The sequence below is a fragment of the Microcebus murinus genome, chromosome 8 (genome assembly GCF_040939455.1).
Source record: "Microcebus murinus isolate Inina chromosome 8, M.murinus_Inina_mat1.0, whole genome shotgun sequence".
In the NCBI taxonomy this organism is placed as follows: domain Eukaryota; kingdom Metazoa; phylum Chordata; class Mammalia; order Primates; family Cheirogaleidae; genus Microcebus; species Microcebus murinus.
The window spans coordinates 24,755,418-24,782,886 of record NC_134111.1 but is presented as its reverse complement, the minus strand read 5'-3'; the positions used below and the strand labels follow the sequence as shown (position 1 = coordinate 24,782,886).

The 27,469-nt window shown below is 35.0% G+C and overlaps 1 long non-coding RNA gene across 1 annotated transcript in view; it reads right to left on the bottom strand.

The window, feature by feature from the left end:
• LOC105859097 (uncharacterized) overlaps window positions 1–27,469 on the bottom strand; it is an 80,360-nt gene that overhangs the window by 21,775 nt on the left and 31,116 nt on the right. Inside the window, exon 3 of the long non-coding RNA XR_012920493.1 lies at window positions 10,883–11,130. This is a non-coding gene — a long non-coding RNA (uncharacterized LOC105859097). The remainder of the gene's footprint in view (window positions 1–10,882; window positions 11,131–27,469) is intronic.

Genomic DNA, 27,469 nt, shown 5'->3' with positions numbered 1-27,469 from the left:
TACTTCCTTCACTGAAGTCTTTAATCCCTCAAAGGCATCCATGAGGGTTAGAATCAACTTCTTCCAAGCTTCTGCTCACGTTGAAATTTTGACCTCCTCCCATGAATCAGAAATACTCTTAATGGTATCTAGAATGATGAATCTTTTCCAGAATGTTTTCAATTTACTTTGCTCAGATAGAACAGATGACTCACTATCTAAGGCAGCTATAGGTTTAGGAAATGTGTTTCTTTAATAATAAGACATGACATTCAAAATTATTCCTTAATCCATGGGCTGCAGAATGGATGTTGCATTAGCAGCCATAAAAACAGCATTCATCTCCTTGTATACTTCTGTCAGAGCTCCTTGGTGACTAAGTGCATTGTCAAGGAGCAGTAATATTTTGAAAGGAATCTTGTTTACTGAAGAGTAGGTCTTAAAAGTGGACTTAAAATATTCAGCAAGCCATATTGTAAACAGATGTGCTTTCATTGAGGCCTTGTTGTTCCATTTATAGAGTACAGGCAGATTAGATATATCAGAATTCTTAAGAGCCCTAGGGTTTTTAGAATAGTATGTGAACATTGGCATCAATTTAAAGATACCACCAGCAGCATTAGCCCCTAACAAGAGAATCATCCTGTCCTTTGAAACTTTGAAGACAGGCATTGACTTCTTTCTACCTATGAAAGTTCTAGATGACATCTCCTTTCAATAGAAAGCTGTTTTGTCTACATTGAAAATCTGTTGTTTAGTGTAACACCTTCCTCTATTACCTTAGCTAGATCCTTTGGATAACTTGCTGGAGCTTCACCATCAGCCCTTACTGCTTCACCTTGCACTTGTATGTTATGGAAACGGCTTCCTTCCTAAAACCTCATGAACCAATCTAGCTTCGAACTTTTCTTCCGCAGCTTCCTCACCTCTCTCAGCTTTCATATAATTGAAGAGCATTAAAGCCTTGCTCTGGATTAGCTTTGGCTTAAGGGAATGTTAGTTAAGGGAATGGCTGGTTCGATCTTCCCTTCAGATGTTGAAAACTTTCTCCATATCAGCAATATTGCTGTTTTGCTTTTTTATTATTCATGTGTTCACTACAGTAGCACTTTATATTTTCTTCAAGAACTTTTTTTTTTCTTTGCATTCACAACTTGGCTAACATGCAGGAGACCCAACTTTTGCCCCATCTTGATATTCAACATGCCTTCTTCACTAAGTTAATCATTTCTAGCTTTTGATTTAAGTGAGAGACATGTGACTCTTCCTTTTGTTTGAACTCCTAAAAGCCATTATAGAGTTATTAATTGGCCTAATTGCAATTGTTGTGTCTCAGGGAATAGGGAGGCCTGAGGAGAGGGAGGGAGGTGGGGATTGGCTGGTCCATGGAGTAGTCAGAACATGCACAACATTTATCAGTAAAGTTCACCACCTCATACGGGCACCATTCATGGTGCCCAACACAATTATATTGGTAACATCAAAGATCATCATAATAGATATAATAATGATGAGAAAGTTTGACATATTATGAGTATTATCAGGATGTGGCACAGAGACATGAAGTCAGCACAGGCTGTTGGAAAAATGGCACCAAAAGACTTGTTTGATGCAGGGTTGCTACAAACCTTTAATTCTTTTTAAAAAAATTATTTGTGCCACTAAATAAAGTATATGCTTGTATAACTTAGGCTAAAAGAAAGAGTAAATGTGGCCATTTGGGAGGGTTGATTAGAGAAAAGGAAGAAGGAATATTTCAAACAGATTATATGGTTTCTACAACATCTTGACATGAGGAAGCCAGGAAAGGGGAACCCAGAAGCCAGGAAAGGGTTGGTGGTAAAACTTTGATTCTGAGGGAATGAGAGTAGAGGGGCAGAAAGTGAAATCAAGGTTAAAGGAGTGAGGCTGAGAGATAAAGAGGGGCCATATAAGGATGATCCCAGTAAGACACATAGAGACGCAGTGGATCATGTCTGTAATTCTAGCATTCTGGGAAGCTGAGGCATGAGGATCGCTTGAGATCAGGAGTTAGAAACTAGCTTGAACAAAAGAGTGACTCCCGTCTCTATAAAATTTAAAAGAATTAGCTGTATGTGGTGGTATCTGTAGTTCCAGCTACTAGGGAGACTGAGGGAGGAGGATCGCTTGAGCCCAGGAGCTTGAGGTTGCGGTGAGCTATGATGACACCACTGCACTCTTGCCAGGGTAACAGAATGAGACCCTGTCTCAAAAAACAAACAAATGAACAAACCAAAAAGACAAATGGAAATGTTAGAGAAGGATGACAGAGACTAATGTGCATTTCAGAAAGATTATTAGGTCTATAGTTCAGAGAGATTAAAGATTACAACAATCTACATCAGAAATCATTGTTGTCTAAATTAGGGGTTTGGCAATGCGAATGGACTGAAGTGGATGGGGTTTAGAGATGCTTAAGTGCTGGATGACAGGACTTAGTGATTGATTGGGGAGAACAACAGTGATGGATGAAAAAGAGAAAGAACTTAAAGTTGGTACCCAGGTTTAGGACCTGAGAAACTGGATGGATCTAGTGGCAGAAGCTGTGGGACTATGTAGACAGCTGCTCACAAATCAAAATGACACAACATTGCAAGAGCATTGGGGCCATGGGTTGTTACACATGATCCAACAAGGCATGGTTTACATCAGTGTTCCTGTGTGTTTAAGTTCATATATGCAACACACTGCACTGGAACCATATTGGGATGTAATATAAGATGGTATGTGATGTCCAGATTCTAAGGGAGCATCCTAACATAGAAAGTTTACGAAGAACTAAGTGTTTTCACATCTCTGTATAGAACTAAAATATGAACAGACAGATAGACAATGGTATTGTAGAAAGAAAGAACAGTATGGTTAAAGACATATAGAAGTCTAAAAGTATACAAAGGTAATTTAATAAGACTTTTTGGAAAGTGGGAAGTCCAGGATGTCTGAAGAGGGGGAAGAACAAACAGACAGGAGTGAGATTGGGAAATATCACTTGTTATCTCCCAGAGTTGGATTGATATCTATCCCCAAGAATAATCCTTTAATCCTAAGCATACATATATATATATATATATATATATATATATATATATATACATACACATATATAATCTTTACAATTTACAAAGAGATCACTGGCAATGTTAAAAAGTAAAAACTGAAGAGGGAGATGTTGGACACTGGGAAACTTCCACAGAGAGATGAAAGAGTCAGGGAAACTATTATAATAACTAGGAAGAGAAAATAAATAGCTGGGCTTGGGTAGTAGTGGAGAGCCAGAGGAGAGGACCAAAAACAATCATGCTACAACTGCTGAGTTGAATAGGTGCGATGGTATGGTCTGCAAAGTCTAAAATATTTACTATCTGCACTTTAGGAGAAGATTGTTGGCCCCTGGTTTAGATTACTGTTTGTAGAAGCAGGTAGTTATATAGAGGAGCAGAACCTAAGAGCAATTTTATGTCTCAGGATGGAAAATGGCTTTGTTTACAAATCAAAGAGAAGGTGACATTGAAGGTATTGGAAAAATGAAAAACTATGGGTGGAAGGTCTCACAGAAAACAGAATGTGGAAAGCTTTACTTTGATAGGAGGGACTTTTTTCCACACATAGGGATGAGAAATATTAAAGTTGGATTTGGATCGAAATACACTCGTCATGGGAGAAGAGGGAGGCTCAAATAACTCATGCTTAGTGACTTCTTTTCATTTTCTGAAATAGGAAGCAAAGTCATTTGCTGAGAGGAAGAGAGGCTGAGAAGGAGCTTGCAGAGAAAGGTGAGGTCTTTGAAAAAGCCATTTTGAGAGACTAGCAAAGAAGGAAAAGGCCAGGAAGTATCCCAGAATAATTCCTCCACTGTCCTGGGGTCCGACACTTACCAGCTCAGTTCTGTGACAGCTGTTACTTCTCTTTCCACATACCTGGGAGTATAATCATGAACAAAGCCTCTTTTAAAAGGGCTAAAATGAGTGTTAACTACAAGAAGGTAACTTTGATAGAAGTAGATTTCAACTGGTTTTTAAATTTGGGGTATTGTATTATACTATGTTCTTTGGAGTTTATAAAGATGTGGTTGTGGCTTTCACTATGGTGACAATTAATAGGTGAGAGAAATAAATATATATATGAATAAGAAAGAGCAGAAGGGTCTGAGAACTGTTATGTCATCAAGGTTAAGCAATATTATAAAGAGAAAACAGAAGAAATGCAACATTCCTCACAGGGGTGGAGGTAAATGTCAATCAAGGAAAAAGAAATATTAGTACCTGAATAATGTGAAGTAACTATGCTATGATTTTTAGATAAATGATTGTTTGTTTTCATTAAACATGTTGCACCCAATGGAAAACAATCATGGGCAGAAGATATATGATTCTGTTGTAAATTAAAGATGGGAAAATAGGAACCATGTTTAATTATCATTCCTTCATATGTCTAAATAAAAAAGTGTTGGCAATGATTCTAACAGGAATATGACTAAAAACATAAAAATTACATGGGTAAAACATTTACCTATACCTCACAAATTACCCTATTTTCCATATGTGCAGAAGTTACTATATCAAACATGAATTTAATCAAGGATTTGATGACAAACTGAATGTTCATATCTAATCTCATGAAACTTTCGCATAAAATTTTAACCTTCCAAATATTATCTCTGACAATGTGACATAAGTCTGTCTATATATATTTCTAATATACTTAAAATCTTAGTTGACATTCAAATATTTTATTTTATTTTTATGTATTTACTTATTTTTAGACAGAGGCTCTGTCAACTAGGCTGGAGTGTGGTGATGTAATTATAGCTCACTGTAACTTTGAACTCCTGAGCTCAAGTGATTCTCCTGCCTTAGCCTCCGCAGGACCTAGGATTACAGGTGTATGCCACCACACCCAGCTAATTATTTTATTCTATTTTTTGTGGAGTCAGGGTCTTGCTATGTTGCCCAGACTGGTCTCAAATTCCTGGCCTCAAGTGATATTCCCACCTTGGCCTCCCAAATTGCTGGGGTTACAAGCATGAGCCACTGCACCCTTTCTTGAATATTTTAATGTTTATGTTCAAGATTGTACCCTCTTAGGTAACAATGACTCTATCTTTTACATATTTATAATTCCATGTGTTACCTTACATAACAGAATTTCAAAAATAATGGTTGATTTCTTGATGTTTTTTTTTTCTATTCTTAAAAATTATAGTAGAAAATACATAGGCATATACAAAGAGCTCTAATTTTAAGTGCCCAACTGGATGTGTCATTAGTTGTATAACCACAACCCAAATTTGAATATTGAATAATACTCCATAAGGTTCCCTCGTTCACTTTTGCAATGTTTCTCCTAGAAGTAAGCACTATTTTGATCTTGATCATAATGCCTTAAAACTTCACTTTGATAGAAAACAGTTTCTTTATAATTAACTTAGAAAAAAAAAAACACAAGTATTTTTAGTCTTAGATAACCAGTCACAAAGATAAGAGAGGTTATTTCAATGTAAATTTCCCAGTCTGGCTTTCTACAATGACTAAGTTCACTAGATAATTACCACTAGCATCAGCTCATTTTGTGTTGTGCTGTGTGGACCAGAAATAAAAAGACTCCTTTAATGGCAACCCTTCAAAAGCATTACTCAAGAGTCATGATCAAGTTCTAATTATTATAGGGTGTATACTGAATCTCAAATAAAGTCAGAGTCTTTGAAGGCAAAGAAAGCCTACATTTCACGCCACTAAGTTAACGAAGATAAAAATTCAAGGTTTACACATTGATGGCAACTACAAAAGCTTTCTTAAAATAATAGCTGTACTCTTCATCTCACATAACAGTGATGCCTCTGTTTTAGGGCTCACAGAACTTTGGCAGATTGAACAAAATGGATGAATAATGGCTTTCTATGAGTGGTGCAAAATAACAAAGCCGTTCACTTCATTCTAGTGTAGCTTGTCACATTTTCCAGACCTTTTAAAGCCAGAAAACAAAGTCTTTATGTGTACTGTGTGACGTTGTAGTACATCCTCACAGAGCACACTCATTGATGGTGCTTTGTACAGAAAGATGCAGCTCCTGAAATTCTTAACACTAAATGGCAGATTTTCCACTGCATCTACTTCAAAATTGGGAACGTTCAAAAAGATAGAGGTAGAATGAATTTGTTGGCCATTAGTGAATCATACATAAGTTGGGGGCAAGAGGTGAAGATGTCTTTATTAGTGGAGTTACATGGGATATCTCTTCATTCAGGAAACATTTGTAGAGCCCTGAGCGACTATGCTATATATTTCTCTAAGGGAGATAAAAGGAATGAAGTTTCCTGCCTCAATAATGATTCAGTCTAGCAGGGAAGGCGAGAGATGCAAATAACCATGCAAAAAGAAGTTTTACTATACAAAAAGGAAAAATGCTAAAATGGCTGTTTGTCAAAGACTGCATGACAGAACTTGAAAGTAGAAGACTGGAATAGCAAAGAATGTCCTGGCAGCATAGAAATAGCCTAATTTTAGAATTTCCACTACTACCACCCCTCCCTTACCCTAATATCACAATACTTTCAAACATATTGTCACTATTATCAAACTCAGTTCATCTCCTCTTTGGGTGTCTTATGCACTTCACCCATCCAGTATACTCTTTCCCAACTTATGAAGCATTTTTTCTTCTACTTCTATCTTTTTCATTATTTTCTTGAATATTTGCTATGAATTTATCATCTCCAAGAAGTCTTCCCTAATTATGTGCACTATATGTATATTCTCCTTCCATCAATATTTAGGTGCAAATTTCATATTAAATTGCTTTGACCTATTTAAGATCACTTCCCTCTCTTATAGGAAATTACAACCAAGATGGAAAATATTGCATTGGAGTTGTTATTCATTAGTATCTAATACATATGAAATATTCAAAATGCTTGCTGGATCAGTACATAATTGAATAGGGGAGGGATAGACATGTCTATTTAGAGGAAGCTTTACGTAACGGAAGACTGAAGTCAAGAGTTAGAAGCTTTAGATTTGAGCTTCAGATCTATCATTGAAAAACTGCTGTCCTGGGTAAAATCTTATCTGAAGGTGCAGAGACAGGAGTGGATGATGAGTAGTAATTTGCTGGAAATGATGAGTTTAGCTTGCTACCAAGTGGTTCTATGTAATAAGTGAGGACTTATAATACATTGCACCCTGGCTTAACAAAGAATAACAAGGCACAAGAATATTTCCAATTGCCATAAAACAGAGGGAATGACATAAAGAAAATAAGTTTTAAGAAGAGGTTGAAAGATGGTCAGCAAGGCAAAGGTGAATGAAAATTGAAAGACTGTTGGATTTGTCTTTAAGAAGGACATGTGACTTTTGAATGAGTGATTTCCACGGATAAGATTGTAATTTGTTGAAGGGTGATTCAAAGGGAAATAGAGACAATAAAAGTAGCTTATGCTGTGAAGAATTTTGGAGCAATGAAGACAGAAAAGGACACATAGTCCCAAAGTGAGGGTCTAAATGCATGTAGAAATTTTTTACTCTGTTTTATTCTATTTTTCAGTTTTCATTTTGTTTTGTTTTTGGATGGGACATACAATATAATACTGCAAAGAACTGAACTATTTTTAAGAGCCATATAGTCATTCTTTATTTTGTTTGTCCTATATTTTAAAACAGCACAAGTATGATTTTGATATATATCATATGCAATGTTTTTATTCATGCCATACCCAAGAAATAAAAGTTTACACTGTCATTTTTGTTTTTAAGTTTTTACAACTTGTTTATAAATAACTGCATTTTTGGGGTGACATTGGACTTTATTTAGAAAAAGTTTATCATGTTATGGAAATAGTTTGATTATGTTAGACTGCTTTTGTTTCCTGTACATATTAACATGTAGCTTAAATGTCACTGGAAAGAAATCAAAAGTTTCAAATGCTTGCTCAGAACTATCAAAAGAAGACTGTAATATTATCACACAAATTTTCCTTCTTTGTGTCCAAAGGAGAAATAAATTGTTCACTGGCTTGCTACTTGATTGATTATAGCAGGGGCCAACAGACTGTGACCTGTAGGCCAACTGGGTCTGCCACCTCTTTTTGTAAATAAAGTTTTATTAGGACACAGCCACACCAATTCATTTGTGTATCATCTATAGATGCTTTCACATACACACAACTGCACCACTGAATAATTGTGACAGAGATCAGGTAGCTCATAAAACCTACAGTTTTTTATTACTCTTTGTAGAAAAACTTTGCCAACCCCTGAATATATATGTATATCTTTATATATCTATAGTGAAAATTGGTCTTAATCTCTAAAATAGATTTAAAATATGTGCTTTCCCAGATATTTGTTTACATTGACACTATTAACTCAACAAATGTGTACTGAATATCTTTATGAAGCTGACTTATTCTGAGGTACTGGAAGTACAACAATCAACAAAACAAAATTCCCAGTCCTCATATAGCTTACAATCTAATTGTAACCAACTACAGATTCCACAGTCAACAAATCAACAAAATAATCAACAAATCAACAAAATAAATGAGAAAATACATTAAAAAATCGTGTGCCAGATGATCAGATGTACTATGGATAAAACAAAGAAGGAAAGGGTATAACAAGTATCAGAAATTGGAGGGAATAAGCAGCATACATTTATAATATATCATTTATTGTGTCCTACGCTTGTTCTTTAATGAAATGAAATTTTCAGCCAGGAGATCTAGTAAAACAAGAACCATACCCTAACTCAAATGCCTGTATCCTAAATTTATAGCATTCAGTCCAAACACTCATTTAAATACCCCACTAGTCTTCACTTTTAATTTGTAAATGTTTCTAAGCCCATAATTCACTAAATGGAGCAAAACCAAAAAAAGAACCATATTATGCAAAGTTAGTCCCCACAAGAAAGTCCGTCACATTAAGTTGGTCCCTATAATTCTGCACAAATTCAGTGTTTAAATCCAATACATAATCCCTCTATAATATTATATGAGAAAGGTAAAGTTAGTATAAAAATGTCTGCGCCAGTCTAGCAAATAATAGCAGCTCAATAGTATCTCAACACATTTAGAAGGTAAGAGAAAAAAAAAAACTCTAATAATAATGCAAATCTTTTCCCCAAAATATATGGAATGTAGTGTTAACTTAATCATTGTTAGTTCATGAAATATTATAAACAATATGAAAAAGCCAGCTATAAGTAAGTATAATCTAATAAAAATTTTATTTTATTTTTATTATACTGATAGAACAAATGATAATTTATATTTTTTGCTACAACTTTGTTGAATGAACTACATGGATCATGTACAATTGACTTAATCTCCCTTTATGTCAAATCAATAATATAAAAATCAAATGGGAATAGTCGTTTTTATGGGTACAACTTGACTCTTCAAAACTCTCTGTAGCTTGTCACTACAGCAACCCTGTTAAGGGTTTTGATTAACCATTGTGTTACTTGAAATAGATATTAGTTTCTTGATGCTTCTATTTTAAGAGGAATTTACTATTGAAATGCTCAAGACAGCTTTAGAGTTAAATATTAGGATGCAAAGAAAAAATATTTTTAAAACCTGTGTTCTTAATTTCTCTGAGATATATATGTCTTTCCTTTTCATTTCTGCATTAATCTTTCAAAGGAGGAAAAGTAATTACTCTCCTATAAGATATTAATTAAATGGCAACTGTTAAAATTCCTTACAACACTAACATTTTCTGAACTCATGTTCTCCCAACCAATAAATAAGACCTGACCTAAAAGAGTTCCAAAATGAAAATGAAACTTTAATTAAAATACAAATGAATATATTTGATGTTATTTCAGTTTTAAAAATATAACTGTAAGTTTCTCATATTCTTAACTATGTCTTTTTCTCCAAAGATGTGGTCAGAAGAATGGTTCTATTGGAGGTGGGTAGTGGAGGTGATGGTGGGGGCAGGTATTTGAAAACAGCCACTGTATTAGGTTATATACCTTCTTCAATATTAATAAATGTGACTCTCAACCATTTGCTTATTATTTCCTGAGTTGTATATTTAAAAACTTTTTATATGATGTTAACTGTTTCCAGATCCTTAAGGGTACCATTCATTAGTAAGTGAAAACAAGTCAGATCTATAAAGTTGCAAAAATGAGAATCAATCCCTGTGGTTGGTATAATTTACATTGCTTGGGTGAATAGTGTACTTACCATGATTCAATAATGTAGGATTTTTTCCCCAAATATCTAAGTATCAAAACAATAAAAAAAAATGACTAAGCCCCTGGACCTAATAGTATAACATGAAGATATTCAACAAAAAGAGGAATAAGATGCTGCTTCAAGATGAATTACTAGAAATGCCCCAATTTCAAGATTGCCATTTTCATTATCAGTGAGATATCTGTTTACAGTAACCCTAAAGCTATGTATTGAAATACAAGTGTATAAGCAGGAGGGCAAATAACAGGAAAGAAAATTGCTGGGCATGAGTAAAAAATTCATTTTCATTAAGAAAGTTTTATGTGTTATTGATAATGATCATATTTGTTTCCCACAGCATGATCCACATATAAAAGTAACTTAAAAGATAATGGATTGTAAGGAAAAATAAGAAATTTGTATCTAATTATGCTGCTGATAGCCTTCCTTGGAGAGTGGTACTTGTATTTATGCTTAAGATTCAAACAAGCTCCAACATAAATTGTCATAACGTACATATGCTCAGCAAATAATGTTTTGAAAAGCTGAATTTCTCAAATTATTGCTCCATATTTCTGTATGAGTCAGGGGGTAGACTAGGAAATAGAAACCACTACTGGAATTCAAGCATAGAAGACTTACTGATTAAGGGCTTCCAAAATCAGAGGGGTGGGAGATAAGTTGGAATCAGGGAAGTACCTTCTGGACTGCTAGTTTCAGGATCATACTATCACAGCTGCGATGCATAGGTCAGGAAGCTTCTCATGCTGCTGGCTTTGCTGTTGCTGCCACAGGCCCTGGCACCCCGGTGGCTGGTGTCTTGCACTGGCATGCACTGTGCGGGCGTGCCAACTCTCTCTTCTGCCTGGCATTGCTTAGCTGCAGTCGCCAACAGGAAGATGTCCACTGCCTTGCTTCTGACTCAAGAGCTTGCACAGAGCTACTAGCTAGAAGGAAATATGAGCCAGGTAAAAGCAGAGTAGAATTGACATTGAGAGAGCGAGACCAAGCAGTGGTCCTCAAACTCTTATCCACTATTCCAAAATTCAAAAAACTCTGAATATAAGTGGTTAAAAATATATATGTATATCTTACTTTGTAAATCTGACAACATATGAAGTAATTTGGCATCAAAACCTGGCCTGAACTGATTATAAAGCTACATTTTATCTCTCTTTATCCTACTAAATTTGAATATTTATATAATTCTCTGAATAAGTATCATTTTATTTCAATACAAAATGACTTGACTCTCTGAGAGTGTTATGAACCATACAGTAGAAGTTACACCAAGTATCAGAATGCCAAATAGCAGCTTGTCAAGTCAGACTCACATGAACTAGACATCTCACCCGGTATCATCTTACCTCATATCAATCTTGACATCTTATTAAGTTCAAGAACATAAGTAATGCAAGGCATGAGAGAATCAGAGAGTGGCACAAGACAAACAACACAGCTATCTACTTCTTTTCTTGCCACATTAGGATATATTCTGGACCCAGATTGTCATATCCTATAAACACGTGAGCAGTCACACATTTAAATTATCAAACATCTCTAATTTAAAATAAGTTAAATTACTAATTACTAATGTACTATTTTCTAGAGAGCCTCACCCAACAAATCCATATATTCCAGGTATATTTACCATAATCAATCCTGGCCAACCAGGTCCATTGTGCTAAAAGCATAGATAAGAATTCTAATACTAACAAATGTCATTAGTTTGTTATCAGAGAGGTTGATAATTAGTATGTTTACATGAAGATTTGACAATTTTCTGTTCTAGTGATTTTCCCAAATCCCTACCACCTCATGAATAGAAAGAATTGTAGACCAGTTGCATATTCATTTTATCCCAGGATGTACACATTGTAGCACCTTTTTATAATCTGAAATATTCTGAATTCTGAAACACATCAGGCCCCAAGGGTATAGATTAAGCAATTTTAGACCTACCTTTACCATGGTACATTGCTTTACTTTTCAATGACCATATGCCTTCTTCTATGCATATTTCATCTTCCAAATAGGAATAGCTTTCTTCCATCTAACCTAAGACAACTATCCTTTGTATTAACAAAGATCTGTTTGTAATCTCCAAAGATGAGACTTAAAGTTGTATCACTCATTGTATGCATCTCTGCGTCTATCTTCTAGGAAATCAAGTGTTGCCACCAGATTTTAGACTTGGACTTTGCCTCTTAACTTATTAAAAACTTTGTACCCTTGTTGTTGTTGTTTCTTCTTTTTCTTTTCTTTTTTTTTTTTTTTTGAGTCAGAGTTTTGCTCTGTCACCTCAGCTACAGTGCATAGAGTACAGTGATGTCATCATAGATCACTGCAACCTCAAACTGCTGGGCTCAAGCGATCTTTCTGCCTCAGCCTTGTGAGTAGCTGGAGCTACAGGTCCACACCAGGTACCTAGCTAATTTTTCTTTATTTTGTAGAGACTGCAGTCTCGCTCTTGCTGAAGCTGGTCTTGAACTCCTGAGCTCAAGCAATCCTCCTGCCCGGGCATCCCAGAGTGCTAGGATTACAGACACAAGCCACTGTATCCAGTCCACCCTACCTGTGTATTGGGCTATGGTAGTGGCTCCCAGCCTGAGTACTTGGGCCCTTGTGAAAGTAGCACTGGGAGACCATGAGCTACTTCAACATATTATAAAAGTGTAGTGTAGTATTTCCTAAATCGTGGCTAATAGATTGATGACCTAAGATTTGTTAAAAATTCAACTTTTTTGGCCATACGCCAGTCTTACTAAGTCAGAATATGTTAGCAGGTACTAGAAATTTGCATTTTTATTAAACTCCATGGGTGATACTCATACACAACACAATGTAAGGACTATTAGTCTAATGGAACCACATATGTATAAAAATGAGGATGCACACATACCAATATAGTAATTCTATTTGTTTTAATTTGGAATTATAATTAATTCTGTGTGCTAACCCCATGTCAAAAGACAAAATTACAACCAACTTAGTTATAGAACTAATTGGCTTTTATTTGAAATTCATGAATTGGGACAGCCTCCATTCTACAAAATAGAATGAGAGCCCCCACTGGGTAATAGCAGAACAATGGGTTTGTAAGGTGGGATAAAAGAAACAGAACAATGGGAAAAAAAGCAGATTGGTTAATATCAAGGTATTTCACGTTACTTTTCGTAAGGGTTAAAGCAAAGGACTTCCTTATTGTACTGGCTCAGGTAGACTGGAATCTTCTATTTTCAGGAAAAAATCGCTCTGTTTGGGATCTATCTGCTTTCTTAAGGTTTCAATTTGATTATATGACATTTTGCATGAGTGACTGCATTTTGTTTTGGTGTGGTCTGAGCTCCTAGTGCAGGAGCTCAGTCCAAACAAGGCCTCTCATAATTTTGTTTAACACCCATTTCATTTCCCTTTTAATTTGGATTTTATTGAACACATATGAAGTATACAGTCAGATTTTCTAGATGCAAAGGATGTAGAGATGAATAAAACACAGTTCCTTTGCTCAAAAAGCTTATATAATTGTGTGAATAAACAGACAAGTAAACCAAAAACTATAAAATGTCTTTAGACCTTTAGCAAACATATGCCCCAGGTCATATGAAAGTATAGAGGATAGAACAAAACCAGCTGTAATTGAAGAATAATAAAAATATAAGAAAATATAATTCAAAGTCATAGCAATTTTAGAAAACCAAGCAACCTTTAACTAACAGGAACATTTAATTAAAAGAAGTGAAAAAAATTCTTACAGTTAAAACATTGTTTGATATTCAATTGACTATGTGATGATTATTAGTTTTTGTCAAGATCTAATAGTCAGTAATTCTACGATTTCACATTTGTCCTTATAGAAGTGCATAATTATTCTCTTCCATGGATTTGATGTTTAGTAAATTGGGTAATTGGTTGTTTTTTGATATGGTTGAGTAATCCTGGGTGGGTCACTCAACTAATTCTATCTTTCCTAAGTTTATTTGGGATCAAGAAAGGAGCTCTATCTCACCTACTGTAGGTAAAACTTAGAGATAAGTTTTTATGTAGTGTTAGCCTCTTCTAATTGCAGACATTTCTTATAATTGAGCAGTTTTTGAGCTACTTTAAACAGAAACATAGAGACACCCAGTAGAATTCAGTGATACTTTTATCTTTGCTGTTGAGTTGATTATTCTTTATTACTCTGTAGATGGCTTTTTGAAATATTTACTTGTATTTATATTGAGTAGACACAAAGTAATAATTTATTTGTTTTTGTTTTCTTCTCTTTTTTACTTTTATTGATTGACTTTTATGATATGCAAAATTAAAGTTTCCAGGGAACTTTGAAAAGAAAACTAGTCACCACCTAATTTGTGGATTACAAAATCAATTACAAATGTTTATTGTGTGTTATACTGCAACACTATTTACAATAGCTAAGATATGGAATCAAACCAAGTGTTCAATAATGAATGAATGGATAAATAAGTTGTGGTGTAGATACACAAAAAAAAATATTCTTCAGCCATAGCATGAATAAAATCCTGCCACTTGGAACAACATGGATGAACCTAAGGACCTCATGTTAAGTGAAGTAAGTCAGACACAGAAAGACAAACACCACATGGTATCATTCATATGTGGAATATTAAAAAAAAAAGAGTTGATATTATAGAAGCAGAAAGTAGAACAGTGTTTACCAGAAACAGGGAGGAGAGGAGGGAATGAGAGGATAGAGAGAGATTGGTCAACAGATACAAAGTTATAATAAGGAGGAATAAGTTCTTGTGTTCTATTGCACATTAGGGTGGCAATGGTTAACAGCAAGGTATTGCATATTACAAAATAGCCAGAAAAGAGGATTTTGAATGTTCTTATGACAAAGAAATGATAAAGGCATGAGAATGTGAACCTGCTACACACCCTGATTTGATCATTATGCAACTTATACCTGTACCAAAATATCAAATTATACCCTGTAAATATGTACAGTTAACAATGTGTTGATTGAAAATTTAAAAACCCTGATTTAGGAAATACATATTATTAGCATATATTAATTTAGGATATATAATATCTATGCTAATTTTTGAAATATATAATATCAATATGCATATGAATGTATACATTAGGATATACATAATTTCTGTTATAAATCAAGCATTGTGTTAGACATTGAGACAGAGCAAAACAAAATCATATCCTGGGCCAGGTGCAGTGGCTCACGCTTGTAATCCTAGAACTCCGGGAGGCCGAGGCGGGCGGATTGCTTGAGGTCAAGAGTTCGAAACTAGCCTGAGCAAGAGCAAGACCCATCTCTACTATAAATAGAAAGAAATTAATTGGCCAACTAATATATATAGAAAAAATTAGCCACGCATGGTGGCACATGCCTGTAATCCCAGCCACTTGGGAGGCTGAGGCAGAAGGATCGCTTGAGCCCAGGAGTTTTAGGTTGCTGTGAGCTAGGCTGACGCCATGGCACTCACTCTAGCCTGGGCAACAAAGCGAGACTCTGTCTCAAAAAAGAAAAAAAAAAAAGAACACCCCCCCCAAAAAAAATCATATCCTGCGTAGTTCACAGTCTTATTGGAGGAAAAAAGCAATTATAATATGGTTTAATTAATGCCAATATGGGGAGATTATGTTTTAATAAAAACATAAAAGAGATATTTAACATACAAAGAAATCCAGAGACCTCAAGCATTACCAACTTGATTTTATTTTGGGGGTAGAGGAGCCATTTATCTTTCCACCCCCTCTCTTGGGATGTCTTACTTGCAGGTCTGGAGTGTGGAGTGGTGGCCTAAACTTCCCATTTTGACCCTCAACATACCATGAGCCCTTAGGTGCAGCTGGTGTTTTCCATTGAACTGGGCTAAATAGACTCAGCATCATAAACAGAGGAAATGACTAACCATCTACTGTTTCCTCTGACTGCTGACAGCCCCTGCTGGTCTCTGGCATTCCTGCTAGTTTTGAAGTGATAATACAAGGGTTGTCTCCTAACAGATTCCTGAAAGTCTATAATTTTGGAGCTAGAAAGGGCATTAAAGATCATCAACCACTCCTCCCTCATTACAGATAAGAAAACTGAGGTGTTTAAAGGCTCAGTGACCTTGAACAACTCCAAGGGTGGGTTAGTTTCAACACCTGAACCAACACTCAAGTGCCTAGACTCCTAGCCTATGCCTTTGTCTGATGACGACATCATTCTTCAGTTCATTTCAAGATAGTCTGGATTGTCTAGACCAATTTTCAGTTAATGATTCCTTCTCCGTTAGCCTAGAATTCATAGAGTCTGATCAAACCATTTCTTGTCATTAGTATTTAAAATAATTGAAGGAAAGACAGACTCAGGTAATTAAAGGAGATAGCCAGAGGCCTGAGATACCTCGTTCTCCTCCAAACAGCTGGGACACGTTACCTCTGAAACACCTTGCTGAGTTGCAACATGGAGGATTTATATATTTTTTAAAGAGGAAATGATATAGTTTTTGGTTTGTGAAAATTATGACCTGTAGTCCCATAGCACAGATATATTCTGGAGAACCTACTTGAGGTATTTACCTGAGGCCTGGACCTCGTCCATTGCTTAGAGCAGCTGATTACTTTCATCTTGAAGGCATTTCAGAAATTTGAGGGAAAATTATTTGTTGATAGAATGATTGGGGGTCTGTAGTTGGAAGGGACATGGGTTTCTCTAACATCTGTCATGTGGAAGATGGTTTTTCATGATGAAAACCCATCAGTGTTTTCCACAGTCCTTCATTATGGAGTTGGAAACTCAAGTGGGTAAAAAATTTGTTTATAATCTTTTACTCTAAGACATAACTCCATTTTATACGCAGATACTGAGTGTATTTTTTCACAGTACTGAGATAGACTGAATTTTTTAGAAATATTAATAAAACTACCATGCAAATCGAGGGGAAGGTTCTGCCTTGTTTTCTTCAGAAGTTGTTGAAGTGCTTACCATCATTTTAGAAAACTGGATTATTTATGGCAGTGTTGTTTATATTATATGAGTGGCCAGTACAGCAATCTCATATCAGTTGGTTATCACAGTAGTTGCATTCATAATAATTTCACATAGCTAGACCATCACATAACTACTTCTAGTCCTATACAAATGCGCCTAAAGATTTCCATATTGAGGTATATATTATTGCATTATAAATTACTGCCCTCTTTGTTTTCATAATAAATTATAAATGAATCTTTATATTGATTTTAAGAATTATAATGATGGCATATGATACCATCCATAAATTTAATTTCTGCCTAGTAAAAAGAGTATAATGAAATATTTGTTTTAAGAGAGAACTCTTGGGTTGGATGATGGTGAGAATAATCTGGTCAATCGCTTTTAGACGCAGACCAAAATTTTATATGTGGGCATTTGAATACAATATAATTTGCATTCATATCATGAAAGCTTTGAAATTTTAGTTTGACCACGTTTCTCCACAGATAATAAAATAAACTTAGCTACAAAAATGTTAATTTTTCTTCTAAATTTGAAGACTTAGGAAAATTGCATGAGACAATTTTAAGCAATGCTCTATGAAAAAGAAAAATTATAAATCTCCAAAAAAGTAAGTACGTCAGATCTGCTATATCACAGTATGGTTCTGTGGTTCCTGGCAACCTGGACTATTATTTTAAGTTGTTTGAAAAATAAATAATTTTACATTTACAGAAGGTAGGGGCGCTTAAGAATCTCAACCCAGATTAAGTCCATTCCAGACCACACTATATTCACCAGACATTCCCAGAAATCAAGAAGAATTGAGTGAATCAGTGAAACTCCCATGGGAAGGGCATTAGTATCCCACTTATTCATAACTTATTAGGTAAATTGTAGGGTTGGGGATGTTATACCATTACATGGAATTACTCTATTAATATAAATAGCCATATATTTTTTTACTTTTTGTTTGGAGTCTTTCTTCCCAAGATATTGCTTTTTTTTTTATGTCATCAGCAATATTCACTATTACAGATTTTTCACAATGAGGGATAAATAAGTAACTGATTTCTTTTATCAATTTCCATGATCTCTGTGCTGAACAGGATTATTATCAGTATGTGAGAAGGTAGCTATGATATTTTTAATAAAAATCTTATGTATTATCACCTCATATGAACCAAATTCATGATATATTCAAGTTAAATATTAGCATTACCAACTATTAATATACAGGTTATGTAACCAGTGCTCATGTGAATTACAAAGTATTTGATGAATTCAAATTAGTTCTTTTTCTCTATTTTTACAAATTTTCAAGCAGAAACTTAAACAATACATTCAATATTAAAGTATTTTATAACACTTATATGTGCTTTCACATTTATTTAAGCTGATTGCATAAAAATGTGGATATTCCTTAGATATTGATATATGAAAATTAATGATGCAACTTTCCTCCTTCTTTCCCTCCACCCCTTATAACCTCCCAAAAGGAAAACTAATTTTAACTGAAACATATGTAATGTCTAGAGCAATGAAGGTAGATGATAATATGATGTGTTTCACACTAACAAAATTTTATGTTCAGAAAATAGAAGTGATAAACCATAGAAAAGATATGGTATTGTATGTCTCCTAGATAAAATATCTAAAAATAATATTTTAACATCTCCTTGATCTCTAAAAATACCATAGATCTAACAGTAAAATAGAAAGACTATATTCCTGTCCATAGTAGGTATTTTTTGTCTGTCTTCAGCATATCACATGTCTATTATTTGAAAGCAGGACCAACCTATCAGTCCTAACTGGTTAATATGATAGTGTAGAATGTTTCAATTTCTCAGAAACATCCTTTATATTTTTGCTACTGAGGCTTGATTTGGGAATAAGAAGAGATATGTTGTCATTCACATAATTTTTCTTTCAGAAGGACACTAATCACTGATAATGCTAACAGAAATACAACTTTATAGGCAATCATTGTCAGCCTATTCAGTCACAGACAGTGGACTCAGCTGAAATTTGTTCTGTGTCTAAAAATTCAAAATTTGGAGAGTAGATAGCATGATTATTAGGTTATTAAGGATGAAATGTCCGATTTCCTTAAGTACTAAGTTTGACAGTTGATATCTCTGACATTTCACTTTGACACTTCTTGTTTTGTTTTTATTGTGAAGGTACATCCTCAGTCTTTCAAACACATCTTTTGGCTTCTGATTATCTTTTCAAAAGTTTTTTAGAGCAATTTTGTGAAACCATGGATAAGTCAAAAATTTGTGTTATTTTTAAATATGATTTCTGTCATGGAACCAGTGCAGCACACACAGCTCTAAATATCAACGAAGTGTTTGGGAAGGATGTGGCTAGTCAACACATTATACATCAATGGTTTGAGAATTTCTATTCTGGTGATTTTAATCTTGAAAATGAGCCACCTGGGAGTGACCTGAGACCAAGATGGATAATGATAAGCTGAAAGCTGTAGTGGAAGTGAATTCCTCTCACTCTACCCATGAATTACCATCAAGGTTTGATGTTATTATTCCAACAATATTGGGCCATCTGAGACAAATTGGCAAGGCAAAGAAGATGGATAGATGGGTACCACATGAATTAAGTGAGTATCAGAAGAGAAATCGTCTTGAAGCTTACCTTTCTTTGCTGTCATGACATAAAGGTGAACCGTTTCTACACCGTATTGTTACATGTCATGAAAAATGGATTCTTTTTGACAATGGCAAGCATTCAGCACAATGGTTGGATAAAGATGAAATGCCAAAACACAGTCCAAAACCAAATATTCATCAAAAAAAGCTAATGGTGTCTGGTGGTCTCGTGCTGGTATTGTCTACTACAGCTGTGGTCCCCAAGCCCCAAGCCACAGACTGCTGTCTGTCCATGGGCTGTCAGTAACCAAACAGCACAGCAGGAGGTGAGAGATGGGCAAGTGAGTGAAGCCTCATATGTGTTTACAGCTGCTCTCCATCACTTGCATTACCATATAAGCACCATCTCCTGTCAGCTCAGCTCATAGGAGCACAACCCTACTGTTAACTGCATGCAAAGGTATAGGTTGCATGCTCTTTATGAGAATCTAATGCCTGATGATTGGAAGTGGAGCTGAGGCAGTGATGCTAGTGCTGGGGAGCAGCTGCAAATACAGATTATCATTAGCAGAGAGGTATGACTGCACAATAAATGTAATGTGCTTAAATCATCCTGAAACCATCTTCCCCCCCCCCACTGTCCAAGGAAAAATTGAGTTCCATGAAACTGGTCCCTGGTACCAAAAAGGTTGGGGACCACTGCACTACAGCTTCATGAAACCTGGTCAATCAGGTACAGCAGATGTCTACTGCCACCAGTTGGATGAAATGATGAGGATGCTTTCAATTAAGCAGCCGAGATTGGTCAATAGAGACAGGCCAATCCTCTTGCAAGACAACACTCAATCACATATCACACAAACAACACTGCCTAAACTATAGAAGCTGGACTTGGAAACTCTCTGTCACTCACTGTATTTACCAAACCTTGCACCAACTGACTACCACTTCCTCCAGGCTTTGAACAACTTCTTGCAAGGAAAATATTCAATTCTCAACAAGCCGTGGAAAACGCCTTCACAATTTCATCTTCACTTGACCTCCAGGCTTCTTCTTCACTGCTGACATAAAAAAGCTACCATTAAGGCTGCAAAACTGTGTCAATAGTTTAGGCACATACTTTGATTAATTGTACTGCTTCTTGTTGGAGATATAATAAATTACACTTTTGATCTGAAATTGGACATTTCATATTTAATGGCCTACTATAACAATAATAAAGTATAGCATATAGTTTAGTTTTGTCTTATAGTAAGTCTTACGAAACTTGAAAATTTAGTCCTTTAGTTTTTTGTCATTAATTTCTTCACATGTACATTCTTTCCAACTATGACATTGACACTTATCTATAAATATGTCCAAGTGAATAGTTTGTTGGGAGAAAAAGCGCTGTCTCGGAATATGTCAATCTCAAAAATTCTAAAGTTTTCCATAAACCAACTTTCCTTTCTAACAGTTCTCCCTTTACAAATGTGCTTAAATTTCTGTAAACTTACAATCTGTGTATTTTTTTTTCCTTACCCAGGAAAAAGAATGATGTTAACTGAGTGGTGACATTTTCTATTCCTATCACTTGAGTAATCAAGCAGCGCCCCATTAGTATTAAGCACTTTCCCTCGCTTCTGTAATTTATAGTGAGAACAAGCCATTCTGTGGCTAACACAGCCAGCATGGCCCCTATACGTTATTGTTTCCTTTGCCCTGGTCCTTCATGTTAACTGTAGGTCATATTTCTATCTCCTTTATCAATTACTGACTTATCATATAATGTTCTGATCCCATTCTCCCTATGACCTAGGAGGACATCATCTTAGCCATCTTTTTCCTAATTCCAAACTATATACTTTATGTCAATGTCCTTTTATACAATCTGGACAATACATTATGCCAATTACATCCACAGAAGGTTAACCTGACAATTTAGTCATGTTGTAGCTGGCCTTACCTATAATACAATTGATTGAATGCTTGAGTTGATTCAATCATACGTTGAAATTGTAAAAAGGATAAGACCATTCACTTTCCATAAAATTGCACTGTTTTTAAGCCTTTAAAATTGACACACCTTGAAAAGTGCCCTACATTATAGATTTTCTTTTGTACAGGCGCCAATGGTAACTTTGTGTGCTTAATTCCGAGGGAGAATGTAGAGTGGGTGAAAAAGGATAGCATACATTTGGCAATCGTGTTGAGTGATTTTTCAGTTCATTAAGCTTCAGGATTTAAGCTGTTCTAAATAAGACAAATGTGTTCCCTTTCTTCTAATATATAAAGCATAATTATTTCAAATTACTTACTTGGCTATTTCGTACATATTTTAAGATTATGAAAGGTGAACAAGTTAATATTTTTCAATTTAAATTGTTAACTTTAATATTCCATGCCTTTTACAGTATAGGAGTATATTTGTGTGTGTGTTGAATGGGGGTATCCATGTGTATGCACGTCTACCTATAGAGAAAATCCTTCCTGCTCATAACCCCACAAAATATTAACTATTAATACTAAAATTTGAAAAATACTGTCGAAGGAGTTGTTTTTCTAGTATATAAATTCCATTAAAAACCTTTGAAAATAGGATTTCTTGAATAAAATAGTTTTCACCTGTAAAATATTATCTTTATTCATATAAATTTATTACAGGGCAAGTTTTACTGTGAATTCTTGTGATCCATGCTAAGTAATCAAAAGCAATATTACATTCTAAATTAACTGGTATCTGTATATGAACAGTGGCTTTATCTTTTCCTCTTCATCAGCTCAACATCTGAGGCCACAGTGGCCAAGTCACATAATTAAGTTTAATGGAAAAAAATCTTAATTTAGTTTTTGCTATTCCTCTGCCTGGAAATATTCTTCCCCAGATAACCCAATGGTTTGCACCCTAACCTCCTTTATTCTTTGCTCAGAGATGTATCTCCTATTGTCTCTATTTTAATTATCACCTTCCACTCCTGAACCCTTGTCTGCTTCATTTTTCTCCACATCAGTTACTGAAATCTACATACTATATTGATTTTCCTGTTTATGTGCTTGTTGTCTGTCTCTCCCTTAAAATGTAGACTTCAGGAAATTGGGAAATTTTGTCTAATGTGTTTCCCCCTGTATGTCCAGGTCTTTCATTGGGACCTGGATCAGTCTCTGGCACATAGTAGATGCTCAACAGACATTTACGGAAAGAATGGGGAAAATAACTGTCTTAATTTTGTTTCTTACAAATAACTTGGTATTTACTGCTTAATTGATTATGTTTCTTGATCACATGGCACAATTAATTTTTTTTCTTTTATTTACTTGAACATATGGAAAAGAAAACATATTATTTTGATAATTTGCTATAACATATATATGCATATATAAATTTGTACATACCAAACAATTAAGAACTCTACCGAATATATTTGCTTCTAGATTTTTTGAGGTAGAGAGTCTAGTAGTCAGTGCACTTTGGAGTGCTTTACATTTTTGACAGGATTTTCTTAAAATTAATATAAAATACAGAGAAGCACTTTTTAAGTCTAATCAGGAAGAGTTACCCCCATGAACTTGTCATAGATGTAGCACTTTTATTCCTTTGAGTTATTTTTAAATCATATCCTTGATCTTCTCTTAAGCCTGTGTCAGAGATTTTGACCAATTTTCAGATCTGAGGATGGATCTTAAGCCTCCACGCAGATATGTGTAAGCTGTGTGAGGAGAGTAAAATAGCAAGTACATAACACTGAAGCTTATTCATATCTTTTGTGTGGAAAGTCACGGGAAATGATGAGGAAATGTATGGCTGTACATTGATCTTAGTACTTGAAAATAAAAGTCACAATGCCTTTAATTCTTCTAGTTGCTAAGGACCTCTGTATCCAGAGTGTAAATTTCCGGAGCACGAAGTCTGCTATGTGCTTCCTATTGACCAATTCTCAATTTGCAAACATATAGAAGCTCTCAGAGGGGATTTAAAAAAAAAATGTGTCTTTATGAAGAACAAATCAGATCAGACTAATCTAATTCCCTCTGTGACAGAGTGACAGACCCTGTGGTTAAGAGGAAAGCAATAGATATAAGATCTTTATTTCAGCCAGGCTTTTAATTCAGTCTCCTATGACATTAATTAGAGAGCAGCAAAGCAGAGTGGAGATCCTGCTATTAAAGCATGGCTGTGCCACTGCTTGGAAGGTCACACTCAAAAAAGAGTTATTAATCGGTCCACACTGCCCTCAGGGATGGGGGTGGCTATTGAGTGATGCTTCAGAATCTGTCCCAGGTCCATTACTATATCTTTATCAATGACCGGGATGATTAAGTAGAGCTCTTACTCCTTAAGTTCATGGATAACATCAGGTTGGGAGGGGTAACTGTCCTTGGAGAATACACTTGAAAATTTCAATGACCTTCTTAAGACGAGGAAGTGGCTTGTGAAAACACAACAAAGGAGAAAGGATTGTACCCTAAGAGAGACTATAAGGACAAGCAAACAGAAAATCTCTACAAGCTGAAAATGGGGTATTGTAGGGCGATATTTTGAGGTAGCCTCAACAAGACGGTGCAATTAAATTAGCCCACAAAGAGGGTAATTTGAAAACATAGTCTTTCCAAATGACTGTACTAAAAAGAAGAGCATGAAAAAGGACCCACTTTTCAGTAGAATTTGATAATTTTCATTCCTGTCAGTTAAACTGCTGAGTACCTATCCAGTTTTACACGCCTGTCATTCCTCGACACCCCAGCTAGCCACACCCTCTGCTTCTCTAGAAGGCGTGAAGGGTGAGATTTCTTGGCAGACAAAGATTTCACCCCTAATTGATGTCTACTGGTTTGCTCAATGGAGTGTGCATTTTTTTTTTTTTTTTTCCTCCTTGACCCTATTTTGTCCCAACTTGGCGGTCTTGTTTCTGTTACTTTGCCTCTCAGGTTTTCCCTGACTATTGTAATCATTGATTTTCTTTACATTCTAGGTCCCATAGTTCCTGATCAGTAGGCGAGTTATCTCACCGTAATTTATGATGTATAGGTACTCTACTTGCTAAATTTGACCACATCATTATATTGCCATTTAAGATCAATGTGCCTCCAGACTCCTGCAAGTCTTTTTGTTTCAACCTTTAACCTCATTTGAGATGATGACCCATCAGTTTTGACTGCTTGGCAAGATTTGATCCAGCACCTAACCTTGATTTGTGGTGTTCATTTGTTCTCTGTCTCCAAATTGATCACCTGGCTGCAGACCTTTGATATCCCATTGGCTACCATCTTGAACCTACACATGCAAGTCTGGGCTTGAGCCCCATGATTGACTACTATGTGAGTATTTTCAATGATATTTATTAGTGTTTGGGTTTTTTTTTAATTCTAAAATTATTGCAAAACAAAAGCATTGTAAAATTGAAACTGTACAAAAAAACTATATTCAGATGTAACAAAAAACCCTTGCATTTCCTCTGCCCACTCTATTGCATTAAGATTTTCTTGATAACAGACTGTTATATAATCTTCCAGGTATATATAACTACAAAATTTGATGTGTGATTTTAAAAAATTAACCAAATGATGAAATAATGGACTGTAACTTGCTTTTACATCATTTTCCTTTTGATGAGTATTTCTAGGTCTCTCCTATTATAAAAAGTGCAATATCTATAATAATCAGTAATATCTGAAACATTTCTTTCTGAAGCTGAATTATTATCATGATTAACCTTGAAAGCCAAAGAGGGCAGTTTTCACGCTGTTGTTTTTAGAGAAACTTTACTTTTCCCCCGAATAGCATAACTTTTGTTACCTTTTTATTTTTTCCAAAATTCGTGTATATTTAAATTCAATATTGTGGGTTTCCCTCAAAGATCTTTTTATAGATTGGCTCAGTTAAAAACATATATCTCTGACCATAGAACACAATTTTTAAAACATTTCAAAATAAGCTAAAACCAAAAAAGCTTTAGAACATAAATATAATTTCTGTTCATTATTGCAGAGCAAATCTTCAGCAATGTCCTTGGGACCCTGGCATCATCTATTAGAATGTGGCACTTCATATTCACAGACTTAAATTTTCCACTTTAGTCTACTTCCATTTTAAAACTCAGTCTCTAAAATATCAGTTTTCTTTAAAAGCTAAAATGTTAAAAGCAACTTTCCTGTGCAAGGCAGTGCTTGTGTTATAAAGCTTTGGATTTTCTGGTTAAATAGAGATGTTTACCTGAAGTAAACATGATACAAGACTGAAAGCTTGAAATGGGCTTAGAATTTTATTAGGTTTCCCCCAAAAGAATCATTTTGAGTAAGGTGGCTGATGTAATCAGTATTTTGGGGAAAAAAAGTATCAAAAGTATAAAAGGTAAAATGTTCTTGAAGAATTTTACTTGTACTTCACAACAATGAAAGAAAGAAGAGTGAAATTGACTAGAGATTAAAAACACAGATATCCCAGCAGTCAGAAAAGAAATTGAAAAGAGATAGGCAATCGTAGGAAAAGGAATGTTTTTAAAAAGCAATTTTCAAAATTATGACTTTATTATTCAGCATTGTGGGGCTCTCCTTGTTTGTGAAGAGATATGTGATCACTGGTTCTTCATTACTCTTTGGTGACATGGTAAGATAGGACTCCCAGACAAGTCAGGTTATATAGACACAAAAGCAAAAGGAACAAATACAGATGGTTTTTCTTGAACCCCAGTGAATTAGAATATGACTAGTTACCAAAGAAGAATGGTTACAGGGCTAAAACAGTTTGAAGTCAAGTTATTCTTACATCCTACTTAATTTTGAATTTTTATTATTCAATTTAAAATATTCTTTGTGGGTTCAATGATCCAATCTGGTCAAGTACTCTGGTACCTACTTCATTGATCACACTATCAGGGTGACACAGTCTACAGTGCACCCAAGAGACAGGTAGATGTCCAGGCTGCTAAACAGAGTTAACAGAACAGACGGTCCCTGATTCATGACCATTCAACTTAAGATTTTAACCTCACTGTAAGTTGAGGAACACTTGAATTTACAATGTTTTAACTTAGGATTTTTCCACTTTACAATGGGTTTATCAGGATATTAAATGCATTTTTTACTTATGATGGCTTTCTCAGGATGTAGCCCCATCATAAGTTAAGGATCATCTGGAATACATTTTTGAGATAGATGTTACAATATTCCTGTGTTTAAAGAAGGTAAGATCCCTTAAGAAAAAATATCTGAGATCCAGAGATTCAAGAATCTTATCCTCTGGGAAGATTTTTCTTGGCCCTCTTCAAAATCCCCTGGTTAGCAACGATCATTTTATTTTCTGAACTGCTAGTGAATCCTATGAATAAATCTTTCTGGGTACATGTAACACTATATTGCACTTGTTTTTCATATATCTAACTGCTTGCAGCCAGTGAAGGCATATCTTATTTAACTAGCTACAGTGCCTATGACTATATCTCCAACCGCTAGTAAATACTAAATAAATACTGTTGATTATTTGCTAAATCTTGAAACATCCTCTGAATTAACTCAAATCTACTTATTATAATTAATTATTGTCACTAAAGTATGTGTTCAAAAAGCAACTATTTATTTAGTGTCCATTATGCGTAAAGCAACAATGGATTGCTTTTTAGGGCACATGGGAGACAGCTGTTAATTTTTTTCCAGTAGATCCTATTTTGAATCACAAAATTAACAAAGTATACATATATAAGCACAAATAGTACATACATATAATTAAATATGCATATAAAATTCAGA